The 24,700-nt window shown below is 42.1% G+C and overlaps 1 protein-coding gene and 1 long non-coding RNA gene across 10 annotated transcripts in view; one reads left to right on the top strand and one right to left on the bottom strand.

The window, feature by feature from the left end:
- Positions 1 to 208: 208 nt before the first annotated feature.
- LOC308189327 lies at positions 209 to 15,471 on the bottom strand. Of its 7 annotated transcripts, none has more exons than XR_013946291.1 (7): positions 15,333 to 15,471; positions 15,010 to 15,240; positions 12,922 to 12,982; positions 11,449 to 11,662; positions 9,086 to 9,211; positions 5,226 to 7,260; positions 4,173 to 4,633 (listed from the first exon to the last, which is right to left on the bottom strand). It is a non-coding gene; the product is annotated as an uncharacterized lncRNA (long non-coding RNA). The 7 variants fall into 7 exon arrangements; XR_013946294.1 differs by lacking the exon at positions 15,333 to 15,471 and having other exon boundaries at positions 5,226 to 5,629; positions 6,091 to 7,260; positions 15,010 to 15,149; XR_013946295.1 differs by lacking the exon at positions 15,333 to 15,471 and having other exon boundaries at positions 5,226 to 6,214; positions 7,135 to 7,260; positions 15,010 to 15,149.
- Positions 15,472 to 15,894: 423 nt separating this feature from the next.
- ELK3 (ETS transcription factor ELK3) overlaps positions 15,895 to 24,700 on the top strand; it is a 35,688-nt gene continuing 26,882 nt past the window's right edge. The window contains exons 1-2 of one of the 3 annotated variants that reach the window (XM_080579234.1): positions 15,895 to 16,330; positions 16,940 to 17,473. The gene's annotated coding sequence lies outside the window, so the exon portion shown is untranslated. Of the gene's footprint in view, positions 16,331 to 16,939; positions 17,474 to 17,493; positions 23,063 to 24,700 lie in introns of those variants that run through there. The other 2 variants (XM_080579233.1, XM_080579235.1) reach the window with 2 other exon arrangements.

Genomic DNA, 24,700 nt, shown 5'->3' with positions numbered 1-24,700 from the left:
AGAAGCGTTTGGGACTATTAGTGTTTGTTGCTTTTCTATGCAGTCTGGTATTTCTGGTGTCATGCACAGACTTTGCCTCCCTGGAAGGAGCAGAAGGTACTCCCCGAAGAGCACATGCAGTGTGAGCCTCCATTTCCCCACTCAGTCTAGACTGAGCAAACATTTTATGTTCTATCAGTGTTTGTGGTCTGCAATTAAAAAAGCTAGGACAGATACAGGTTAGTCGAGTTCTTCTGCAGAGTGATTTATTACGTACACACAGGCCAGCAGCTGAACAGTGCAGCAATATGTCTGACCCGCAGAATAAGTACTTTCCAACATTAGCATTGACCCAGGCGAATTATACAAAGATGCCTGCATAATTACGCGTCTTTGAAAGGCCTTTCAGTAAACATACGTGTGCATAAAGTGCCTTTCATTTAAAGAACGCAAAGTGTTTTGGGTCTTATTCCACTCCATTTACTCTAAGGCCCTATTACCCTTCTGTGGCAGGGAAAGTACACTGGGCTTCAGCCCCGGGGGAAACCACAGATGTTTGTATCCTGCAACAAATGTTTCTGGGTGCCTACACTAGCATTTGTGGAGGTAATCACTAAATGAGTTACCATGGGGCCACAAACTTGGCTATAAATATGTGCACAAATTTCACGTTTCCTGGAGCAGGAACTGCTATTTTTTGTGTACAGCACCTGACACAATGAAGTCTTGACCTGGTTAGGGTTCCTGGGCTGTCCTGCAGTGAAATGGTAAATAAAATTGCAATAATGATGTTTTCTCCTTTCCTTCTGCATAGTGTTATTGCTGGGGTGTTTTTGTTTAGTGGGTCTAATTAGCAAACTTGTGGAGCTGCTGCTGAATGAAAAGGATTTGGAAGAAGGCATATTTTTGCCATTTGTGAATACTGTCCACTTTAAAGCAGGGCATGGGCTCCTTGCAATTTTGTAAGAAAGAAAAACATGTTTTTTTACAATAGTAATGAATTCTGTGCAGTGCAAAAGGTCATATAAAAAGCAGCAGGAGGACAGGATGTTGGGATAAAACACTGAGCAGATTTACTTCCTAAATTAACATTTCTCTCTCTCTCTCTCTCACTCTCCCTGGAAATTTGTGGAAGAACAGCATCTTGTGCTAGACAAAGGAAATGAAAAAGCATTAAGTACAGGTATACTGCAAACACAGTAGGCAAAATACTGGGGCATTTCTAAAGAAGACCAACAAAGGAACCCAACAAGGAATGCAGATTTAAGTGGAAACATGCAATTCAGCTTATCAGCAGCTTTATATTTTATTCATTGCCAAGAGTCAAATGTATAGGGAAGATGTTAAGTGGACAAGTATATGTAAAAGTTGTCAAACATGATCAACACCAATGAACTCACTGAGTTTATGAGAAACATGTGCATTTACCCATGTAAGTACAAAGTTGTGTTGTTATACCTATATATTTCATGAATCTGAAGAGTCTGTACCAACTGCATCCCTACCACAATTTTATTGCGGTCTTGGGTTGCTTACCAAGCTTAAATTCGTCTGGTATATATATTGCCTGAAAATGCAAGCTCTGATAACATTGCAATCCAACAGACGGAGGAAAATTTGGTTTAATAAATATAAGGGTCACAAAATCAAATGTCTGAGCTGTTTGGAAGAAGTTTTAATTTAAGACAAGGTGTTTGACTCACTGAGAAAAATCTATGACAAGGCATAAATTGTCACTTTGAAAACCTTGCTATGAGAAAAGCACCTACATATCTGTTGCTTTGCATTACTGGACGGGCCCTTCTGTCTGCTTTAAGGTCTCAGGAGGACTGCTCTCAGCTGTCCCAGGCCAGGAGGAGCAGGAGGACACCCTGGCAGCAAGACTTCCTCCCCAGGTCCTCATCCGCTTGGGGAAATGACGGTGGTGGGAGTGATTTATCTTACTGTCCCAGCTGCACCTTCTGGGCAATGCAGGAGGGGACCAGCACCATTTCTTTCCTTTGCCTGTCCTTCCTCTTGCCAAGCAGATGTATAAAGCGCAGTCCCAACATCTCTGCCCGTTTTCCTCTTTTAGTCTCCTGGTGAAGCTTGTTGTGTGGGAACTCCACAGGGCTCTGCTTCTAATTTCTTGCCTCACTGTCACACTTGCTGGGCACACCCATTCATCCTCAAGTTCCTGTGGGATAAAAGGAGGATTATATTACCTGTTTTCTATTTCAGGCAAGAGTTTCGGAGCCCCTTCCTGTCACCAGTCCACAGGATCCTGCAGGGCTCTGCAAGGATAATCTCTTGCAGAAGGGGAAAAGCAGAGAAGGCTCCCATAGCAGCAGCATGCCTTCCTTCCATCTCTCTCCATCTCTCTGCCTGCATCCTTTCAATTTTCCTCTGCAGAGAGGGAAAAGATAAGGTTTGCCCCGTTTTCCTTTCCAACAAGCACTGGAAGATTACCAAGAGGGCTGGGAAGATGTAAAAATGATAAATATTAAGGGAAAAGATAAAAAAACTGCAAGATAGAGAAGTATATAACTGCCAAGAAGAAAATGACAAAATTTTAAAGAGTGAAGAAGAGGAATGTGCAGAAAAGAAATCACGATCCCAAGTATTTGAGTAGCTTTAGCCTCCTCTACTGCCATAGTAATGTGCACTTCCTAGACTGGCACAACTGTGCAAGAGCATTTTGTGGTCAGAAACAGTCATTTCACACAGGACCTCTTGAAAGGATCATAAAAGCCAGTCTTGAGAAAGCCTTTTTATGAAGCGTGCTGGAATAGCTACATCCAAATTATGATTCCAAGGGGCAAGGAGAAAAAGTCAACCTGGTGTGGTGGACTACAACATACATTCACATTCTGCCTGGGATTGCTTTATCTCTTAATATGATAACTTAAAAAATTTAAGATCTATGACCAATGCATACAAGTCACCTCCTCCTTTGCCTTTTCTTTATCATCTGCTTCCCAACCTTCCTCTTAGTCCTTTGGGTCAAAAGGGCACAACTTCCTGTCTGCCTCCTAAATCCTTAGTCTCTTTTATTCTGAAACAGGAATGAGCTGAATATGAATTTTATTTTGCAGATAGCTGAACATGACAACATTTAAAATAAATAGGCACAGAATTTGAGTGCTTTTATAAAGAAAAAAATATGTAAGCAAAATGATTCCCTCAGAATACTTGCAAAAACAAATAAAAAAAAAATCTAAATGTGAATATAAAATAAAACCCAGACCTGTAAACCTTTTTTTTTTTTTTGGCAAAGAAAGCCAAACTTATTGATATATCCTCAAAGTATAGAAAACACATATTTGAAAAAGGAAAAAAATAAGGGAAAATACAGCGCCTTAGGCCTGAAAGGATCAATAAAAAGAACAAAATGGAATGAGGATCTGCAGAGGCCAAATAAATGCTGACATGGTTTGAAAAGAACAAATAAAATAATCTTAGCTAGCAGAAGAAAATCTCTGCATCATAGCTAAAAAAAAAAAAAAGGAAGAAATGACAGTTTGAAAGATGCTCTATTATCTTTCCTAAGAATTTATATGCTAAATTCTGATGCTAATGAGGCCACAGTATAACATTTCTTCAGCTGATCATCATGTTACTTAGAAGGATATTTGTTTTTTTTTATAAATGAGAGACTAAGGCTACTTTGAAATTTCTAGATATTAACACCACATACACTCCACCACAGTGTGTATGTTGTTTCCAGGCTGAAAGCTTTAGAAAAATGTGCAACTGATCTGCTGAGCATAATATTTCTCCTAATGAGATCTATAAGTTAATCAATTTAACATGCATAACAGAAACTGTTCTGTTCTCGCAATTTTGAGGAAGAACATAATAAAAACCACACCTGAAAAACCACACAGAAAAAATGTGTGGTCAGAGGCTTGATCCTTACCTGTTGAATGCTTAGTATAAACAGCTACAACTCTTTTTCCACTAGCAAATTAATCCTAATTCTCAGTAAACTTTGATGTTCAAAATGCAGTCTTGTTCGAAAAAATCCCAAATACGTATCTGACTGAAAATAGGGGTTTGGTTGTTATCTGTTTTGTTTTTCTTCTTTTTTCTTTTTTGTGATTTAAAGACATGTAAGACGTTAAACAGGAAGAGATTCTAATTCTTCAGTGCTTTTGGCTTACAACATGCAAAATGACAACTGCCAAAATACTGGAATGAAAATGTGACAACAGTTTGTTTGTTTGTTTGTTTGTTTATTGGCAGGGATTTTACTGGTGTTCTTGACAAAAAAGTCTGAGACCTTTGGTTACGACATCACTGCAAGGTCTTCCCGAAACTACTTATGCAACAATGACAGTCCAAAGCAGCCACATCTGAACTATTTTCAGTTCACATCTTACAGATCAATAAATTTCTTCAACCCCAAATGTTGGCACCAGTAGTGTACTGTAATCTCATATCAGTGCAGAGCAATGCTGTACATAAGCATTAATGTTAGTGAACAAACAATTTCTGTTGTCTGCATAAGCTCACAAAGAGCTACATTTGAAGGTATACCTCTTAATTTGGGATATCAATATATATGTTATTAGGTATCAGACATAGCTGAACACATTTTAAGTACTTTGATAATTCTTCTCTTCTCTTCACATGCTGTTTGCTTGATAGCCCTTCTGAGCAGACCTTATTCATGCTACATACAAGGAAATAAAAGAGATTAGATTAAAAGGTTTCCATGCCCTTTCCATCTTTGATATTTTCTCTTCTATGCCCTGGAAGAATCCTGTCCTCATCTCACAGACAGATGACTTCTTAAGTGTAAATCTTGCATGAAATCTTGCATGAAGTCATTCAACTAGCATGTAACTTGTGGAGTGACAGGGTGATATCTTGCCAGCAGAGACTGCCCCCTCCCCCCCCCCCCATTTTTTTAAGCAATGTAATCGAAAAGGCTAGCATATAATGCCAGAAGCCCTAACTTTGATTCCTGAGATTCTTCTCCTCCTCATGTAAGTACAAATACGTATCTTTCAGACAGATGACCTCCCTTTTTTCCGCAGACCGAGGAGGGTGACAATACGGTGATTTCCAAATCACTGCAAGATAGCAGATCCCCTTAAAGATATGAAATATTCTCACAGTTCAGAAAAGACTTGAAGCAGCTAAGTAAGTTCTCCATTCCTGAAGCAGAGGACCATTGTCAATAACTGCTCGGCACTTCCTGGCACCATTCCCATGAGACCCACAACATCTCAGTTCCTTCTTTCACCTCACTCAATACTTACACAGAACATCAAAGAGAGGTGATGAAACAACATCCATCTTGGAAAAGAGGCACAGACTCTGTTTTGGTAGAGCTCCATGGAAATTAAGCAGTTTTGTAAACAGAAAAAGTCATTAAAAGGACTGAAATGCTACAATTACAGATTTTCTTTGTGCCTACAGGTCTCTAAACTGGCAAAACCTGCACCTACCTTAAGACAAGCTGGCAAAGCCACACGGAAGCAAGACAGAGGTGATTTTTGCTGGGAGAAAGACAGGCATCGTAGAAGTTGCTGTTTCCTCTACTAGACCACACATCCTCAAGGGCATCTGTTTCTAGATTATTAAATTAATCTTTAGCCTGTGACTCATTTTTGTTTCTTCACAAACAAACTCCCTTGACGGCTGTTCTGCTCGACCGAGGGAACTGTCAGACACCAAAGAAAGGTTTTTGCATGCAGAAGAGAAATGGAAGTGGAATCAGTGGGACCTGCAGGGGTAGATGCAGTCCTGCTCTAAGTATGACATATGGCCATGATTTAGTGATTTGACCCTTGAGTGCATGGACTCTACCAGACCATGGTAATTGGGGAAGTGTGAGGAAGAGGAAGGAAACCCTTTCAGCATCACGGTAAGTGCCCAGCTTGGTTACCTCCCCCACAGGAGACACAAGAAATGATTCTATCTTTGCAGATTTCAGAATTATACAGAGCACTCATCTTTTTTATGGCTTTACCTCAGTAAAATCCTCATAGAAATATACATGTGCTTTTTTGTTTGTTTGTGTTTTGTTTTTAAATATTCAAATTACAAAGCAGTTTTTATTTCGGGGATGAAGAAATAATTGTTTGGAGGTGTTTGTAACAAGGTTCAAACAAAGAAACAAACCTGAGAATGCAGACTCCGAAATCATCGTTATACTTTCAAGAGGCTGTTTTTTTCTGTCATTAAAGAGTCTTTCACTGGAGCATCCCCTGTCCACTTCCACAGAGCCCAGGTTCCCACTGTGGCCCTGCCAAGCAGTGACTCAGTGATAACGTGTTAGCACAAGCATCAAATGAAACCAACTGCCTATACATCTCATAACTCCGCTTTTACTAATGCTGGTCTGGGAGTGTGAAGGTTTCTACTTGTCCTAGAGGAAGCGATGAGTTTACAAACTTATGCACATAAGTGGCTGGGGAAACTAGTTCAGAGAGCCAGTGGCCTCAACACTGTCAGTCTGGCTGTGCAACAAGAGAACCCTCTGGAGACTGAAGCAAGCTGTTCGCTAATCTACTTATTTCTAATTTTTTTTTTCCTCTGTGAAACTCAGTTGAGAGTGTCTTATCTAATATAGTCAATCAGAAGTATAACTGATAAATTAGGGCAAAATACACATTTCTTTTGTTTTCAATGAATTTTCACCTTGTTTTTAACAAATGTTGTTCTTGTTGAGATCACTAGCACATGTGTAATTTTACACAGATGTCTTCAAGAAAGGAAGACTCTTGCAACCTCTGGGGGAAGGTATTGAACAATTTGCACTGCTTTTGAGGTTAATCCAGAGAGCAGAACGGAGTTATGTATGCCTTCTGAAATGTGGTTTCATGAGGCTCTGATAAACAAACCAAGATTATCTAGAGAGCCAGGAACACCAAAGAAGAAAGATATAGAGAAGGAGGAGCAGGTCCAAGGCCGTTAAATAATCTGTGTTTTACTGGCATACCACTGGCTCCCAAGACAGTCCAGTCTTTCCTTGTAGCCTCTCGTGCATGTTGAACAAGAGATGAATTTATGTCTCTTGCAGAAAAGAAGAGCCCATGAAGTCTGTCTTCACATGGCCTTAAATATTTTGACTGTTTCTTTTTTCCGGTGCCTACTAAGTGCAAACTACAATTGCCTCTAGTCCCATGGTTAAGGCATTTATAGTATCTCACCACATGGACTCACATTTGTCCATGGCCTGCTGAGTTCAGTTACGCTTCCTCCTGATATAGCACTAAAATTGTCTTCTTTCCAAGAGCTAATATTTGTGGAGTATTCATGGAACTTAATGTTGGACCTTTGAGATCATTTCTATTAATGAGAAAGTTGGATTATTAGGGAGAAACGGTAGGTATATCCATGCAAACACACTGACATTTGGAATCAACAGGCATACGTTTACTCACCTGCACTCACATACTCATGGTGTGTAACCACAAAAGCCTAATTCATTTAAGAGAATAGACTAAAGTTGTTTCTCTCTTTTTGGGATTGGGAAGCCAATATTTCTTTCTGTAACACCCATAGGGGTTCAAAATTGTTCATAATTAGCTCAGTGAAATTCTGGGTGACACCAATGACTTCAGTACAGGTCTGTTAGTTTAGACATGAGGGAGCCTGAGCAGAACAGGAACTGGAGTCAAGTCCATTAACCACAAAAGCAGAATGCTCTAACACAATCATAAATGATTGCCACATGCAGAAGTATAGTTCCCACTGCTAACTGCAATCTCGAGATTTTTATTGGAAAACTATCACCCTCATCAATTTACAGTGTCAATGTGCTAGTTTTAAACATGGGGTTATTTTAGGGACATTGCTGCTTGTTAGCCTTGAGCTAAATTATTTATTATCAAAGAAATAGTATTTACAGAAATAAAAGGGAAGAACCTTATAATATAAACAAGTGAAATAAATAACAAATAAAATAAAGGTTAACTAATAAAACTTCTTAATCAGTTTGGTAATCAGTGAAGGCACAATTTTAAAACAATTTTGTTGACTACATTATTTTGCTCTTCATACTATTAACTTCCTATAAGTCTAAACATTTCCTTTTATTCTATTTGCTTGTTTTATTTATCACTAAAAGAAAGACAAAAAAAAAAAACAATGAAATATATACCTTATCAGAAAAGGTGAAGAGGAAATTAAAAAGCTGGTAACTATAAGAAACTTTTTACTCAGCAAATCTCATCCACGCAGAGGGATGAATTTTGTTTTGTGTTATTTTAAAGATAATTTTTAAAACATCTACTTCCTGCTTGCTATTTCAATAAACTGTCTGAAACATCTGCATATTTTTAAGTCTCTATCTTTTCACATTATTTTAATTTGATACCCCAGTGGATCATCTATTATTTTACACACCTGACCTTCATTAGTCATAGTGTACAAGACTACAGAACAGTTCTCTTCAGTCTTGATCACCATCATGCCTTACTGCTATTGCAGGGGAAAGACTGCTCAATGATCTAAATGAGAAATATATATGCGTACATCTGCATTTATATATGCGTAGGGTTATAAAACATGCTTGTGACATACAGAAAAACAGCACAACAGCAAAAGCCTACCCTCCTGACTGCTCAGGAACATGCTCCATTAACATTAACTAAGTTTTTCATGTCCTGGGTTTTTTTATTTATTTATTTTTAATCGTGAGTATTGACTTTTTAGAGTGAATTAAGACACTGCAGCTCAGACCCAAGGCCCTTACTAATTTCCTTATTTATTACTAGGAGTGAAGAAATCAGTCCTGTACAATTCCCACAAGGATGCAGACAGAGCCTGGACAGACAAGCAAGTGAGAAGTGGGAGCTAATGAATATTGCTCTAGTGTCAGACAGGTAAAGCACTCCCCCCTTCCTGTTAATTCAATCGAAACAATGAAGAGAAAAACCCAACCCGCCCTTGTCTTGTTTGGCTTAGACATGAACCCTTGATAAGACTCTGGAAAACAAGAAAGTTTGTAATAGATTTGAGCTACCTTTGGCTGAGTAACTCATATGTCATAAAAATGTGAACATAGTGGTGTACTTCTGCAACCAACGTAGGCTCAGCTTGATATGCTGCAGATAACAGAAAATGACTGAGATAAAGAATAATATAACATTTTTACTTAAATATGACATACTTTACATTTCTTTACAGAAAGGATATCCCAGCAGGAAGGAGAAAGGTGGAGCACAATCCCTGTAGCATTTCTTGTTCTGCATTGTGCAAAACTTTGTAGGGACACAGGAAGAGGATACGGAAGTTTCTACAGGAAAACGGAGAAAAGTTCAAACATAAACAGCATCCAAAAAAATTTACCAACAGTTTAGAACATTTCCTTTTTCTCTTTAAATACTTGAAGACACTTACATTATAGTTTACTATACATTTCTACGTATATCCATTTTTGCAATTTCTCTCCCAATAGCATCTTAAAGCAATTTTTAACATGAATTATGCAAACTATATTCTGTGTGCTAATGTAAGCAATAATCTATGTGGTACAGCATTCTCCTTTTAGCAGAGTAAGTGAGTGTTGGACTAATAAGTTTATCTTACATCCTCTGTAGGATTTTGAAAGAACTTGGTGTTAAAAAAGATCCTTCTGAAGACCACTTACACAATAATTGAAGGCCACTGAAGTCAAAGGAAAGTTGCTAAAACCACTTCAACACCTTTTGCACAAGGATGGGAGGTCTTGCTTCAGCCAAGCTTTAAGAATGTGCTTAAATCTGTTATTGCATGCAGCTGAAATGTGGATAAAAGGGTTATAGCTAATGCCTTCCCTCTCTTCTCACCTGGAAGAGTTGTGCTTCACCAGATGGTGCTAGTGGTGGGCAGCAGCCAACTTAACCATTCTCCTAAATTTGTGGTTGCTTGATTTTTTTTTTTTTTTTTTTAATCTTAAGTACAACATGAAAGCACATGGTTAACTCTTCAGGGCTTCTTTAAAGAGGGTGGATTTTGGCTTCTGTTTACAGTCTTTGGCTAAGTCTGGGTATAAGGAGAATACGGTTTGTATCAAAAAAGCTTTCCATTTAAATGTGGCATCTCTTGATAACAACTGGTCAAAAGCACACAACAAAATATGAGACAATATTCATATAACCATAGCTCTGGCTGCATATTAGCAATTTTCTTAGAACTGCAACTATCATTAGTACTTGGTAAAAGGGTATCAGGTAGGCAAATGGATATCAGATTTTCAATGTGTATATTTAAGGTACAGACAGGAGAGCTGTCCTGAGCTAATACATAGCAAACCAGCATGAGAAAGATGCAGAAACAGGGAATTTCTGGAGAAACAAATCAAGTTTGCATTGCAAGCCTGCATTACTTAAGTTTTTAGAAGGATCAAAATGCTGTCACGTTTAAATGATTCAAATCTGGGTATGGCTACACTGAAAGGTTTCTATACTTGTATTTTAAATGTATGGGGAAAAAAAAAAGAATAACATCCCATCATAGACAGCAGAAGAGGAAATTCACATTTTAGCTGTGCTAAAGGAAGAATACGAATGTGTGTCTCTTATCTATGTATCTGTGTCTCCTACCCTGAAGCACCTATTTGGGCTGCTACATTAGCTGGGAAAGTTCCCCAGGATCTCTGCATAGAGAGCAGAGAGACATGAGCACCTGTGGGTCATTGGTGGCAGGGTCCTAACTACATTCTTCTGTTTTCTGAAGTTTCTCTCCTTCACCGTACATCAAGAAAAAAGAGCATACATGCACACATAAAGTATTAAGAAGATACATTCATTTTTTAACTGTTTTGTGTTACGTGACTTCGAAAAAGGATTTTCTAGCAAGCAAAAGGTAGCTACAGTTATGCTAATGGCAGTCATTTCCCATAAGAAACACACAGTGCATGTGCTTTATGGTCTGTACCAATGGCTGGTTAGGGGTTAGTTTTGGCTTTAAAAGCCCAAAGACATTTTGAAGATTTATTTTCTTTTCCAATGTGTCTTTTATATGAGTTTTATAATTGTGGCTATTGCATATGAGAACAGGGAAAGCTTTAAGGAAACATTGATTATTAGAAAATGCACATCACCAAGACCATGGACAATTAACTTTGTAACTACAAACATGATAACACAAACATTGGAACCTTATAATCAAATACACTGTAATTAAAAGAAAAAAAAAACATTGTCATATGCACCTAACTGAAAATTAAGAAGTGTCTCCCCAAGTGTGTGTCGTACAGGGAAACATAAAAGCTTACAAGGTCACATGTTGAAGACAAAATCTGCACAGCTTCATTTGTCATCTAAAAATCTTAAAATTAGTGCGGGTTGAACAGAAGTGGCAGTGAGTCGCGCTCCATTTGACCAAAAGCATTTGAGAACAGTAAAAGCAGTTTAATTATATTCAGATGCTATGGTGATACTTGGCAGCAGAAATACCTTGGTTAAGTTACATTTAGAGATTAGATTAGAATAAAATAAACAGATGGGAGGTAGGAAAAAAAAAAAAGATGAAATGCAACTAAACTTTTACCTCAGACCTTTAATTAATTAACCTGGGGAAAAAAAATGCAGTAGAACAGATTGAAAGATTTAAGAGAAGCTCAGTGACCTCTCAAATAGTTAATCTTTGTGGCTAGATTAGACCACGGGGTTATTCAAAGATTCCCGGAATCCTCTTTCCCTGTTTTCATGGATTGTTCATTTAGGTGCTATAGGCTCCTTCAGCACACGGCAGCATGACATTCCTGAAATGACAAAAAATCGTAGGCAATTGCACTGCACGCAGGAGGTAATTCCTTATAAATCTTTCACTAAGAAGGCAAACCTAATGAAATAGCAGACGTTAAGTGATGCTTTTAATCTAAACATGTTGGGTCATGTGCTTTCTTCCACAACAACACACAGGGAAAGCAAAACATTCAGGAAAGCAAAAACGTGCCGGAGGAAGAGGAGCGTAAAAGCAGTCATTTCCCCAAACACTCCTTCCTGATCCAGCACCGCAGCCTTCCCGGGCTGGGTAGGGGACAGGACGGACACCTCAGGGACTCCAAAACATCATTCCTTTAAGACTGCATGCAGATTTCTAATCGCAACGCAGCAGTAATGCTCATTCACAGCCTCTGCCAGGAGGGACTGGAATGCGCTCCCCAAGGAAACTAAAGTCCGTGGGAGGAGGGAAGAGGCTCCCGCTTCTTTGCTGAGGTCCTGCCATCTGCACAGGATACTTGCTTCGTGGTGTGAAGAAGCACTTAGCCCTCCTCCTGCCTCTGACAGCAAACTTCCTAGGTTGAAACTTGCAGGATTTCTTTGTTCCAGAAAATGTGGCATGAGGTTTTTAACCTTTCGATGCTGACATGCAATTGTTTTTCCCGCTATTCGGATCCAGCATTGAACAACACACACAGTTTTGTCATTGTCTGCCATCTAAACCCTTTTGTAAAGCTCACAGTTTTACTCAGGACAGCTCAGCAAAATGCCCAGGAAGGAATAATGCTTGAAGTGGAGCAATGTGCAGTGCCTTCTTTTGAGTTTCCATGGGTTTAGAGCCAGTGCTACACCCTGGAGCTAGCACTGTACAGTATTGCAGACTGGCTCTGCTTGCCAGTGAAGCTGCCTGCGAGATGAGATAAAGCTGAAGACCAGGCCACTTTGTGAGCAGAACGGATCCCCCGGGACTTTTTGCAATAATGAAGTTGTTGGCTCTGAAACTCATGTTTGTCCAGCTACAGGGAAGTGTGAAAGAGAGAAGCCAAACCTGCTAGAGGAACATTCATCAATTTTGATGCGACATTTGCAAGGCCTTGAAATAGCTATGTTGTGGAGGGCAACCCAAAATCCTGCATGAATTAGGCTGTTGTTCCAACTCAGGTGATCAGGTTCTGTATAACCACCTTCCAAAATCCCCCGGAAATCCTCCTGCAACCTGGCAGGTGGTTATTCAAGCCAGAACTACTAGAAAATAAGAGCGAAGAATGGTTACTTCTGATTTTGCCAAACAACTTACAGTGGCAGATGTGAGAAAGGCCAATACAAATGCGAAACCTCTTCACTACAGAGCTTGTAATCTGGAAAGAAATACAAAATGTTCAGAGAGGGCGATATAATACATACTTTCATTAAATATACTTGCAATTAAATTAGTAAATGAAATGACAATTATTTCCAACAGCTTTCAACTTTGTTCTCGATAATTATACATGATTATAAACATCTATGTACATTTAAGGAAAAATGTGTACTGCAAAGTGGCATTACAATTATTTAATTTAATACTATAATTACAGTGGGACTGAAGACTCTGAGTGAAATTACAGTAAAACATAGACCAACAGACATGACCCTCAGCCAGATGAGCTTAGACAGAGCTCTGGAGAGCAGCAAATCTGCCTTTTTTTTGTTGTTGTTTTTCTTTCTTTGCTTTAGATAGGTTAATTATAGAAGCACATGAGATTTATGAACATTTTAAAAATACAGTAGAAACAATCTGAAAGGACAGACAAAGCCTGGTTTCTTAATTGACGTAATCTAATGAAAATGAGGCAGAATTATAGTCACTATACTTAGGAATGCTTTGGGGCAATTTTTTTCAACAGAAAGCCAGGTTTATAAATACGGGCTCTTTTACAAACTCTACAATCCCTAGATAAACAGGCCACAGAGACATCTTGGGTGCATATGTTTGTGCAGAGTTCGCCTGAACCCATCAGATTAGGGCTCTCAGTAGCGGTAATGCGCCTTTCTGGTGGAAGGGGAGCTGTCTCTAGTTACTCCCGGTTCTTTCCAAGTGTGACAGCTGCTGTCTGGACCAGCTCTGAGCAATGAACAACAGCTTCCAAAGCTAAACCCCCAAATCTCAACAGCTTAAGGACAGGACTCGAGCTTTATAATTAACAGTTGTAATGGTAGTATGCGCTGATGAATAGGCATGAATAGAGACATAGAAGTTGACTAGTGACCCTGCTAAAAACATAACCAGCATTTTTATGACTACATTAACAAACAGGTTTTCTGAGTGGAATTGCTTTTGCAGAGGAAAAGGGCTCCTCCACAATACAAACCTGCAATTTTCCTCGTTCACCATCTTGTATTTTCGTATCAGCTAGTCCTTAAGGATAGTGTTAAGTCTAAACTAATTTAGCTAGATAGATATCATGGATGAGAGAATTTTAATAATAACTCTGTGAAGCACGGTGTTTTTATCAAGCACATAGATGTAGTCTCAAAAAATATTTTCTAGATGACATCCATATTACTAGAATCACTAGCCCTGGCCAAAAGCTCACATTTTCTTCCACTTCCAGCAGAATTTTCTGAATTTGAGTTTCCAACATATCTTGATTTTTTTTTTCAGTTGAACACATTTCTCATTTTCTTCTCCACCATCCATGGGGTGATATGAAGAGCCCTCCCCCAGTGCCTTCCCAGCCTCCAGCATGGCAGCTTTGTTTAGTTTTCTACTTCACTACCTTGACAAAGAAGAACTAGTGCTGTAAAAGGTTTTCTAGTGCTCATGATAAATAAACATGTTCATTTTTTAACCTTTTTTAAGGACATAGCATTATTTACTTTGCGTAAAAGAAAATAAATTTTGGTTTGGAAGAGTAATATTGACTTTGAGAGTTTGTTCTCTCAGATCTCCACACCACTGGTACTGGTCAAGGCAACTTTGGAATGTCTCTGCTTCTCCTCATCTTCACAAAATTAATGGAAGATAAATGCAGAAGATGAAGGTGGGTACCCCCAGCTGTTGGTCCAACATTGCGTTATTGGGACCATAAAAGCCCCTCTGGCTGCCCTGCTTTTGAAAATCAGGTCTTCAGTTGTACTTCCCAAGTGAAGCTTGATTCCTGCACCCTGATGACTTAGATATTTAATGCAAGGACTTTGTCCGCTGCATGTTTTAATCTAGGAAATGTGCTTTCTGGAGTTAAATATTTTAATGATTCTTTATTTGGGAAACACCAAGTGAGCAGACCTCACATCTGTATTCTGATTCAGAATGACTTCTTGAAAGGGAATTAAAGAAAATGACAAAGTTATGCAATTTGGTGTGCCAGTACCGCGTTACGAGGAAGAGAAGGGGGAAACCCACCCAATTTCCATAGACTCCCACCAGTCTGCTCACTGCCAGCTGTTCGGAAGCTATTGGCTCATGCTTGGTGGCCAACTGCGACGAGCTTTTTAATCTCATCGGAGCATAGTTTTGTTCCCAGTGACATTGCAAGGAACAAGCCATTAGGGAGGCAAAGAATAATCACGGCTTCTACGTCACTTCACGTTGACAACATTTGGAGCTGCGTTGCTTGAATGGTAACTCTTGTGACTGTTAAAAGAAATGATAAATCTGTTAAAAAGAGTAGATCTGTTAAAAGAAATAGCAGCGCAGTATCGATTGTAAAGTATTATGTATTTAACATTGCTGATGCACTTTATGCTGGGCAGAGAGAAGACACGTCCCTCACTCTGGGAGTTTCCAAATAAAATCGGGAGTAGTGAGGATATAGTGAGGATATAGTGAGGAAGATGTAATGAAGATATATGAGATACAACGATGTAACACCAAGCATGGGAAGTGCTTTTAATAAACCCTTTAGCAAATCCCCTTTCAGTAAGTCCAAACACACAGCTGAGAAGCGAGGCTCAGAACCTAAGCCCATCCCAGCACGCCCCCTCCGCTGCCTCAGCGACGCGGTCCGGAGCGGGACGGTCCCTCTCAGGCCCGGCACCCCGAGCACCCCTCGACTCCGAGCCCTCCTTTCCCTCGTCTCACGGCTCCGTGCCGGGTCGCACCGCTCCCCTCGGCGTCTCGGGGTCCCCCGGAGGAGCCGCTGGGGCCAGCGGCGCTGGCCGGGCCCCCCCCCGGGGCCGTCCCCTGAGGGCCGTCGCCCCGCCGGGAGGCCGAGGCGGCCCCGGAGCGTCACCTGCGGGGCCGTGCCGGAGGGCCGCGGTCCCGGCGGCGGGAGGCTCCTCCCCGGGGGTGTAGCGCAGGAAGAGGTGGAGGTCGGGGAGCCGCCGGGGCTCCCGGTGAGGGCTCGGAGGTGCCGCGAGGGCTGCGCCATGCGAGCGCCCGGCGCTACGGCCGTGCTGCGCGGCGGCGGCCGGAGAGAGGGGCGAGGGGAGGAAAGGGCTGTTTACACAGACTGCAAACCGCCTGGGGAATAATGCAGGAAAGGAAGTGAGCCGGCTCTCTGTCTGACTGCCCTGACTTCCTGCTCGCTCTCTCTCGCACAGACACACACACACACCGACAAAAAAAAAAAAAAAAAGAGAAAAAAGAGAGAGGGGGGGGATCGGGATCTCGTTACAAGAGCAACAGAGCGCTCGCAGAGGACTGTCAGCATGGGCAGCCGGGGGGTTTTACCCAGCTCCCTCTAAAGCACCGGGAGGCACCGGGAAAGCCCCGCAGGCTCTGGGTAGGTACGGGTGCTGCCGCGCCGGGACAACTCCCCAAAAGTTTCGGGGGGCTGCGGGGAGGGCGAAAAACCCCCTGCTTTCCCCCCCCGCCTCGGAGAGGGGAGCCCCCGCGGGTCGGGGTGCGGGGTGGCGGCTGGGCGCTGTGAGGGGACCGGGGGGGGTGGGGGGGGGACACGGACACCGCCGCCCCAGGGGTCTGCGAGGGGGACGGGGCTGTAGGAGAGGGGATGGGGTCCCCCCAAACCCCCTGCAAAGCCCCCCGGCCGCGTCCTGCCCCGGTCCTCCCCCCGGGCAGCATCACGATAAGGGAGCCGGGGGGGGGGGGTGACACCGCCGAGGGGGCGCCGGAGGGGACCCCGGAGCCGCCCGTGGGGGTGCGGGGGTGAAGGGGGGAGGCTGCCGCAGAAACTGCAAAAGGGGCTTTAAAAAAAAAAAAAAAAAAAGTGTCGGGAGAGTTTCTGGCTTGTCTGGAAACAGCAAGACTAATTGCCATGCGCTTCCGGTTTGAAACTGGCAGCAGACAACATCTTGAAAATGAGTCACTGCAGCTCACAAAGAAACTCTGTGGTTTTCTCCCTCTCAGGTTTATATATTTGCTCTTTTTACAGTTTCCTTTGTAGTCCTCTGCGTTCTGCCCGGCCCTCCCCCTCCCCACTTTGCTGAGCCACCCCCTGCCCCAAGACCCCTTGGCCGACGCTGATAGTTTCCACGACCAGCTGAAAAAAGCCCTGAAAATGTTTGTAAGGAAAAAGAGAGAGAGAGAGAGAGAGAGAGAAAGGGAGAGAAAGTGGAGAGTTGTTTTTGGATCTGGCTTTGCTGAAGGTTAGAGGGACTCTGATGCTGCAGGGGGAAAAAGTTCCCTGAATTTTCCACTGGCTGCAGGAAGAGAGCCCATTTAGTCATGGCTAAGTAATGTCTGCACACACACCAACTAATCTCATTAGGAGTTTCCGTTCCCTAACACAGGAGGGTTTTGTGAAGCCCTGTCAGCCCTTCTAGCATTGCAGTTGAAAGGGAGACAAGTTACATCTTTATTTACTTAGGGGTGCAGCGCTAAGACAAGTTTGTACAATGCAGCATCTTTTTGGTCGTGAGGACTACAGGAGTTGATGGCAGCATTTGATTTCAAGCAGAAAGTTGTGGTTCGTCTCGTATTTTGCTCATGCTCTTGATTATTTCAGATTGAAAGCAATTTATTAAATATTTGCATAAGGTGAAGTGCAGAAATGGGGAATGCGGAAGGCTGTGTTAAGATAAACATGAGCTCTGCATCCATGACGATTGCATGTGATTGAATGATAAAAAGACACTCTTGTGACACGGTGCTGGGGCGATGAGCGTGTTTCAACTGTATATTCTCTCATGTAACCTTGCTGTATTGGTACTTTCTTTACGTATTTAGTTTTCAAGTGATGTTTATTTTGTGTACGTCACTTTTGACTTATTGGTTTGTGTAATTATTTTGTGATGATTGGTTTTCATAGCAGTCATGAAAAATGTCCATGTTCAGAATTAGAAAGATTTTTGCCGTGACCCAGTGATCTATAATTTCAATTGGAAGATAACTTTTTTTTTTTTTTTGGGGGGGGGGGAAGTCTGGAGAAAACAAAGAAAATGGAGACTTGCTTGCAAGTGTTCTTTTCCTTAAAGAAATGTCCAAAATGTGAACAAAATTGCAAGTTAGAGGAAATACCACTTAGCTACTTAACTTGAATTACTGTGTGATACCATTAAACTAGTAAATAGTGTGCAACAAAATAGTAACTGGATGGAGGACTAATGGCAATACACCATGTGTTTACCTTTGAGGATCTTCGGTGTTTCCTGTACTTTCTGTGTCCAGGCTGCACAGAAAAATTCCTCATTAACGTCACTTTATAGAGGAGTTTTATTAGTGGATTACTGACATGGCCTCCAGACACAGATGCCCCTTGATTTCATGGTTGGGCAGAGAACAAAATTTAAAAATAATATGTGAACCAGAAAACGCCTGACCTCTGTTCCAACTGAGTGCAGTCATCAGGTAGTGAGAGTTATTTTCTGGTTTTGGAGTTTTATTTCTTTTGTAAAAATCTAGATCTTCAGGGAGAGGTGCATCACTATGCATAACATTAAAAAATCTGTTGAATACGTTAGGGAACAGTCGGCTTGACATACAATTCCCAAACTCTTATCGATGAGGCTTTCCCTTGCTCTTATTATCTCTGCTTGAGATATGCACATTTAATTGCCCACTTACTGCGTTAAACATTGCTGGAATTTCAGTGTGCCATCTGCTGAATCAGCGTAGGTGAAGCACGCACATTCGTACGTACTGATATGCAGTGTAGATATACTATACACGTCTAAATTTCATATAGCGCATTCGCTCAGCTTAATTAAAAACATCTTGATGTCCGCACGGAAAAATAGATGTAGTAGTAATGTACCAGTTGTGTGTTCTGTATATTTGAAACAGTGAATGAGAAGCAGTCCATAGATTGTATTAAAGTTACAGCAGTTCGGTTTGGAAGAGAGAAAAATCCAAATACCAAATGATGCATGATGGTTTTCCACTTATGTAATAAAAAGGTCTTAGAGGTGTTTCACTATGATTTTATTCTTTCCCTATTTTAATTTATGAAATACAGAGTGTGTGAGAAGAAAATATGCGATTGGCTAAGGGATGAGATGTTATCATAACTGCTTATATCTCAGTTTTCTGATCACCTCCATGAGTTGTTCCTAAAAAGAAAAAAAATATGGACTTTTATCCTTCTCAGTATTGCCAACTTCTCCTCTATGCAGCAGCTGAAACGAGCAGCACAAGCTCGGGGGAGAAGCTCAGCTACAGCCTTCCTTGTAACTGTGTTTACAAAACACAACACGCATGGGTGCTTTTGTGTGTAGAAACAAAAATCCAATTTTTTTTACCCATTAGCAAACACAAATCTATTTTGTTTTACCCATTAGCACTTCTCACTGCTTACTGATGCACGGTGCTTCTTTGCTCCTATTACTTAATATTTCATTAAACTTAAATCACGAAAATAATTCAAGTGTCTCGCTCCAAAGACTGAAGTATTCCCCTTTGCTCCGTGCTAGGTCTGATGATGTGCACTTTGCTTTCTCGCTGTATTGCCGTTCTTGGGATGGAGGCCAACTTCAGGGCGTGCTGTGATCGCGGGATTCGTATCGGGACGGTATTGCTGGTCAAGTGGCAGTATAGCTGAAATCTGCCTTCGCTTAACGTCCTGTTCTGGAGGACTTGCCGCAGGATGAAAGTCTTTTGGCAGGTTCACCGTGGTGCGTGGAGCTTGCTTTACGTGTGGGAAGACAGGTATATGCAATACTTAGGGGCGCTTGGGCCCCTCAGTTGCATAGAAAATGCAAACGTTGGCTTTGGGAATGCAATTACATGGCACTTTGTGGCTTCAGAAAATCAAAGAAAAGAAGTAATGCTGGAATAAAAAGATTTGGTCACTAAAGATAGGGGAAAGTGGGATAAGACTGGGAGACCCAGCATGGCTATTAGTGATGCGCGTGTATATAAACCCTTATTTGAGCTGGTGTACCTCGGTGGCATGGCATACATTTGGTGTGGTCAGGTAGTTACACAGTTATCTGTGTTTGGTGAGCGGCTGTGTGTCACAGTGCTAAATAACCCGAGATAGAAAAGGACTGGCGAGTCGAGGAGTGCCGCAGAGGCGCGGCAGGTTGCACCCCTGCATGCAGCACACGATTTATCGGCCCGCAGCCTGCTGGTGTCAGTGGCCCCAGTCCGCAGCATGTCTGAAGGCTGGTTTTCTTTTTTTTTTTCTTTGACACCTATTACAGGGCATGGCTAGCCCGAGCTGGTTTCAGAGTGCGGCTGGTTTTGAGCTGCTGTGCGTGGTTGGTAACCACACCCAGTGGCTCCTGCAGCAGGCTTTCGCTGTGGGGCCTTTGCAAACCACCTTGTGCTGCCCATGCTGGGAGTCACTCGCCGTGGCCTTCCCCTCCGTGTTCCCCACAGCAGGGAATCTTGCATCCCTGAATCCTTAGGCAGGGGTTTACGTGGCGTGTGGCTTTTTGAAAGGATCATCTCATGTTCTGGAGGCTGTTGGGAGCTCTTGAAAGGCTGAACGTATCTGTTCTCACGTTGGAGTGTGATCAGATGATGAAAGAATTAGTCATGGTTTTTCAGGAGAATGTCAAGGTGTAGGAGCAGGAAGTCCAGCTCGCTGCTCTGCAAAACACAAGGCCACGTGTCTGGAAACAAAGCAGATGAAGCACCAAGCACACCTTATCTGTGCGCTTCACGAGCAGAAAGCGCACCTTTGTCCTTAAAACTGTCTTAAAACCCCAACCAGTTCATGTACCAGGAATTGTATCCAAACTCAGATTCTTAAGGGTTTACTTTTAAGAGTGGATTTAAACTCAAAAGCGCTTTGAAGGAGACTTGCTGCTTTTTTAAAAGCGAAAACTCAACAAAATACCCGCCGCTAGCACTGATACAAAAACATGGCATGCCAGCTACTTCAACACCGATTAATTACTGCGCAGACATTCTGCATGTCTAATTTTATATGGACGCTGTGGTGCTTTGTGGGGTACCAGAAGTACTCTGGAGTTCTCAGTCTGTCTAGCCAGTGTCATTCATGGTCAGGATCTCGCAGTGTGCTGAGTAACTAACTATTTAGGAAATTATTTTAAGTCATATTATAGTTGAGAACGCCAGAGGCCAGATTTCGCCATGCCGTTAGCAGATGCAGCTCAGCTGAAAGTTACCCTTTCTATCGCTCCTGTGGCATCACAGTTACCAGTACCGTGTCTGCCTTTGCCCTTCGTGCTCCGGTAGCACTGCTGCGGCTATCTATAGCAGTGGTTTTGGGATCCGTAATTACTTCGAGCGGTTGCGCGGAGCCGGCGTGTCAGCGTGGCTGTCGCAGAGCTGCGCTGCCTGGCCTGCGGCAGGGATCCGCTGGGCCCTGCGCGCGTGGGCCGCGTGGTGAAAACTGCTCACCTGGGCGGCGACACCTGGGAACTTCGCAGATAAATAGCTGTTAGCTGCGGAAAGAAAGTTTTCTGCAGACTATACCGCATGCTCTTTCCGCGGCGGAGGAGTTAGGTACAGCTCAGGCCCTTCAGGAGAAGGATTTCTGTAGGATGCCACAAGCTGGGCCGCTGCTGGCCAATTGGCTATTCCGTATTTGCAGATTCAGGATACAGCTCGGATGGTCTTTGCGAATACCCATTACTACCTGCTGATGGGTTTGGGCCGCTGCGCAAACAACACACTCTTAGTTTCTCCAGCTTTATGCAATTTGTTAAAAAATCTTGTGGATCCTAAGTGGGAGATCACGCGAGGTACTGGGAGAGGAAAAGCCACATCTTACACATTGTCTCATTGCTTTAGCTGACATTAAATTATGTAATGAATCAGTTGGTTGTAATTTTTCTGATGCTTACTAATCGTGCAAAATTGGTAAAAGCTCTCTAAGCACTAACCTAAGTATAAAATTCTGGTAGTGTAATTTTACTAGATGGGTCTTTCTCTGAAAATGTTAGTGAACCAGCAAAAAAGAAGTTTATATAAAATAACATTTTTTACAGTTGTACAAATAAGAATAGACTTGGCTTATATAATTCATCTAAAGAGTCATAGTGCCTTTAATTGAATGACCTCCTATAAGTTTCCCATCCTTGTTTTGCAAAACAGCTGGCAGTTTGTCTGGAAAACAGGTTTCTATTACACATCCACTTGCCTCTGTTGTGGTGACAGCACGTCTTCACTGCAGCTCTGCATCTCTCTTCATCTTTTTTTTTTTTTTGATATGTAGAAAATTGATCAGATATATTTTAGTGTAAGCTTTTGGGGAAGGATGCTAATGAGTGTTATTGTTTTAAATGTTTATCTTGTGGTAACGTTGAGTGGCCTCTGTTGTATCAAGTCACAGTACAACACAAACAAAAAGTTTATAGACTCAAGTACCACTATTATCTCTTCCCAGCAATTTACAGTAATTCATGAGAAGAAACAATCTTTAAAAAGCACTTAGAAAGTAAGAGCAAATTCCTGTTGGTGCTATGTTAGCAAAATCTGGAGAAAGTTGCCTACCTTCAGAGAATTTCTTCCGTGTTATACTAATATGGCTGAGATGGGAATTGGGTTTGGAGTCCAGATAGGGGCCCCTGTGGAGCCTGGTGACTCAGAGCAGACTCAGAGCAGCCAGCGTGTGTGGTTAGGCCAGCAAGCTGCTAGCGTGGAATTGGGCTGGTACAGCAAGCACGGCTGCAGCCCTCCGTCCTGCTGCCGCTGCTGCAGTGCTGAAGGTCTCCGATAGAAATGCTTCCAAAACAGAGCGGGATCAAGGCTGGGCTGATTCCTGGTCTTTCCTGGGAACGGGGTGCAATAAAACTGGCTGCGCAGTCTGGTCCAAGTTGAGGAGAGGGGATGTAGTCTTCAAACTTTATTTGAACGTGGAATCTCGTCGAGGAGTCAGTGTGCAGGTCCAAATGATGGCTGTTGTGCATCCTGAGCAGCAGAGACACTAACAGCCCGGCTGGTGTATTAGTGTCATTTCTAAGCACAGGCAATCTAGGCAGCTCTTACGGGCTGAAGTTTGCTATAATCATTGAAATACTCTCCCATTTCTCTCTCCTTCATAGCTTGCAGCAGCCATGGCAATTAGTTCGAATAGACAGGACATGGACAGTACAGGAGGCCAACAACCAGCTCTTCTGTTGGCTGCAATCTCACACATTTTAAGGTACATTCTGTCGGGTATTCCACTGGCTAATTACTGATGCTAGGGGAAGAGTGTAGGTGTGACCTTCAAGTTCTTGTCGGTGTACTAGACAAGTGAGTAATGTTAGAAGCTAAAATAGACTTTCAATTGGGTTTCAGTTTAGCTTAGCTCATGGTAAACATGCATAACAGAACATTGATTAGCACTGAGAAGGGAGGAGAATACCAGATTTTTGAGATCTGGACATGTAAAAGGAGATTCGTAATTTATGTTTTTACTATGAGACCATTGCACACAGAATTAATACCATTTAAAGTGAAAAACAGACTTTAACTAGTGTTGTGATTGGTTGCTCATTATTTATGATTAAGCAACTTGCACCATGGCTCGTGCTCTGTGAACTGTTACAGGAGCGCTAATTGTTTGGGAAGGAAGAGTCCAGATAAAATCTTCCTATATGCACGTAGGTTGCCATCTGCTGAATTGTGTTACACCATTTTCAGTATAATGCTGTGACTGAATCCTCTTGCAACGTGAGAATATACAGGTAAGCTGTTGATGTCATTGAATAGTTCAGTGACTCATCGTGCTAATCCAGCACGCTCTGACAGTTCGGTGTGCATGGGAAGGCGAGCTCCAGCTGCCAGCGTGAGCCACCATCACCTTGCTGTGCTTCAGGTCTCACAGAAATTGCCAGCTGCCTCAGTTTGCCTGAGCAGAACTGCCAGAATTGCATTTTCTTTCGTTTTGACCAGCTTCCTGTCTGCCCGCAGTGTTAAAAAGGCCTGCTTGTCTATCTGAGTTTCTAGTCTAGGAAAAATCAACAGGGGACGATTAGTTTAAGAATTTGAATATAAAATCTTTGAAAAGTGCCATTTGATACAGCTGATAGTATTAATACACCATTTAATAACTTACAGCCCCTAGCGTAAGTTACAGAGCATTCAGTCTGCTGTCACAGCACTGGAGGTGTTGGTACTTCAGTTTAAGAAAGGTGTACTGCGAAGGAAAAAGCATTTAAATTTGGGAGCAATCATCAGTATGCCAAGGAAACTTTGAGGATAGCCACTGTTGCTGAAGATTATCATCTGGCCTCTTGTGTCTTTAGCTATTTTTTTGTTTCCATGCATATTTTCTCTGAATTTACCAGAGGCTGTCAGAGGGTTTACATAGGACAGTCAAATAATCGTGAACTGTGTCCTACTGATGCTGGCAAAAATGCAAGAGAAAGTCATATGGGGAAAATAAACATATAGAGCTGGCTTTGAAACCAGAAGTCCCTCAGATTGCAGCGTAGCGTACTGCCAGCATGCCACAGATGTGCACCACATGAGGAGACAGAAAGCAGCGTGAGGAGCCTGCATTCATTTTATGTCTGTCCCAAGGTGAATGGTTGGAGCCATTACAGGTTTATGCAGTTCTGTTTACAGCTAGTGTTAGAAATAGTTGAGCAGGTTGTTTTTTAAGCCCTTCACAGGGAGGCAACTAGCCTAGCCATGTTTCCTCCTGCTGAGGGCTTCTACGCAGTCTGATTAAAATGGTTTCTTGCATCCTTATGGATGGAAGAAAAGGATCCTTATGCAAGGAATTTAAGAACTACATCCTTACGGAGAATCTCCAAACACCCATGTTTTAGAGGTGGTGTCACCACACCTCTCG

The sequence above is a fragment of the Anser brachyrhynchus genome (genome assembly GCF_964034855.1).
Source record: "Anser brachyrhynchus genome assembly, chromosome: 1".
Classification (NCBI taxonomy): Eukaryota; Metazoa; Chordata; class Aves; order Anseriformes; family Anatidae; genus Anser; species Anser brachyrhynchus.
This window is presented reverse-complemented; position numbering and strand designations above follow the sequence as displayed.